The sequence below is a fragment of the Palaemon carinicauda genome, chromosome 17, assembly GCF_036898095.1.
Source record: "Palaemon carinicauda isolate YSFRI2023 chromosome 17, ASM3689809v2, whole genome shotgun sequence".
Classification (NCBI taxonomy): Eukaryota; Metazoa; Arthropoda; class Malacostraca; order Decapoda; family Palaemonidae; genus Palaemon; species Palaemon carinicauda.
Genome location: NC_090741.1, coordinates 92,003,116 through 92,005,615, shown reverse-complemented (window position 1 = coordinate 92,005,615; position 2,500 = coordinate 92,003,116).

Below are 2,500 nucleotides of genomic sequence, written 5' to 3'. Positions count from 1 at the left end.
TGATATTCGATTGTCACATTTTCGTTGGTGAAATCTTCATGGGTAGAATTTTCCATGGAAAATTTCGTTGGCGAAGTTTTCGATAGTGGAATTTACATAACACCGTTTTGCATATCCCCAAATGCTATCCATTTAAAGAAAATACCATGAACACAATAGGAATTCAATATCTTTTAACATTTTTTTCTTATAATCTATTTTCCTTGGGTCTCGTGTTTTATCATATTTCACTACTAGGAAGCTATTTCGGGTCTTATCTACGTCTTCTGCTAGAGTAGCAGAAACCTTTGCTGGCATATTATTATTATTATTATTAATATTATTATTATTATTATTATTAGTTTCTAAGCTACAACCTTAGTTGAAAAAAACTAGATTCTATAAGCTCAAGGGCTCCAACAGTAAAAATAGCTAGTGAAAAAAGGAAATTAGAGCAGTGCGCCCGAGTGTACCCTCAAGCAAGAGAATTCTAATCTAAAACAGTGGAAGACAAATATACAGAGACTATGGCACTACCCAAGACTTGAGAATTATGGTTTGTTTTTTTAATGTCCTTTTCCTTGTTGTGGCCTGATTGGTAAGGTCTCTGTTTGGTGTTTGTCAGACGGGGGTTCAAGTCCCGCACAGACTCGTTAGTGTCAATAGTGTCTGCAGCCTTACCATCCTGGTGAACTAAGGAGGGTGGTTTTTGGGAAGCCTATATGTCTATCTGCTGAGTCATCAGCAGTCACTCCCTGGTCCTCCCTGGTCCTAGCTTGTGAGGAGAGAAGGCTTGGGCGCTGATCATATAATATATGGTCAGTCTCTAGGTCATTGTCTTGATTGATAGGGCAATGTCACTGTCCCTTGCTTCTGTCATGCATGAGTGACCTTTAAACCTTTAAACCTTTAACATAGCTTAAAGGTCTCTTCTACACTTTCCAAGTAAAAAATAGCAACTGGACAATTACAATGCAGTAGTTAACTCCCAGAGCGAAGAAAATTTTTTACTTCGCTTAGTGTTGTCAAGTGTATGAAGAAATTTGAGAATGTCTAAAGAATAAGCCAGTCTACTCGGTATACACGTAGGCAAAATAAACGAGTTATAAAAAGAGAGGGATCCAATGTAGTACTATCTGGCCAGCCAAAGGATCAAACTCTAGCGATCGTATCTCAATGGGTGGTTGGTGCCTTGCCCAACCTATTACCTGTTTGCTTTTTGTCTAAGCACATTTACCAGGTTTAAGGTTATATATTCATGAACATTATATCTACTCTTAAAGGGATCAAATTTCAACATGGTAACATGTGGCAGGAGGTGAGAAATAAAGTGAAAAGCTAGTTTAAATGTCTTGAGATATTGGGACATTGTTTTTCAATCGATGGTGTAATTTAAACAGCTTTTATGCAACGTGATGCCTCTTGGAAATGTATTGTTATCAAGATAACTGGTATTTCTCACGGAGCAGTTGTCTATATGTTCTCCGTTAAAATGTGTACTCCTCTTATGATCTTTGTAAACGTTTTGTCCATGATATTGATATTTGTCCTAGTCTTGGATGTTTTTTGAAGTTTTTTTTTTTGGGTTTGGTGGTGGTACCTCCGTAGAATTATGCTCATTTTGATTCACAGACCCTTGACAATTTCCTTGATTGATTTTTTTTTTTCTTTTTTTTTAATCTGTGAACTGTGTTTGCGGTGCGGTTGTCTCCTTTATAAATGAATGTAACCCCATCGATAATAAGGTAATGGAATTAATTGATATTCAGAGTAACCTTAAGAATCTGATATATAATATTCGTTATATAGTGCTATGGTTATTTTTACTATTGTGGCACAACAAAATGTGTCACCCTAATTTGGGTAACTAGGAAACACAGATAATAACAGCTAATTCCAAATTCTGAAATTAGAAGTTTAGATGTAACGATGTTCGATAATGACAATGAGATAATTGAAACTATTTAAAACTCCCATTATGTTTTCAATTTGTATAAGCTTACAAAGAATATTTCTTAAGTTATATTTTTAGATGAAAAATTACTTTACTTTGGCTCAAATGGGTTTTATGGATAGGCATTCTTTCTGGATGTTAAATGTTTTTATATATCACTTTTAATTATTTTCATCTTTACTTCTTCGGTTCATTTTGTTGCGGCTGTTATTGTTATGAAAATCTATTTTATTTTATTTTCATATGTTTATTAGTAGAAACAATTTGGTAGTAATGATTATGCTAATGATGATAAAAATAAAAAAAAATATGAATATATGAATTCACTTGTTATTTGGTTTAATATACTTTATGTATTTATCAATAATAGTAATCATCATCATCATCATCATCATCATCATCATCATCTCCTCTCACACCTTTTGACTCAAAGGGCCAGGCGTCTCTATCTTGAGCTTTTAATTCGATACTTTTCCATACATCATCTTCTATATCACGCTTCATAGTCCCCAGCCATGTGGGCCAGAGTCTCCCAACTGTTCTAGTGCCTCATAGAGCTCACTTGAA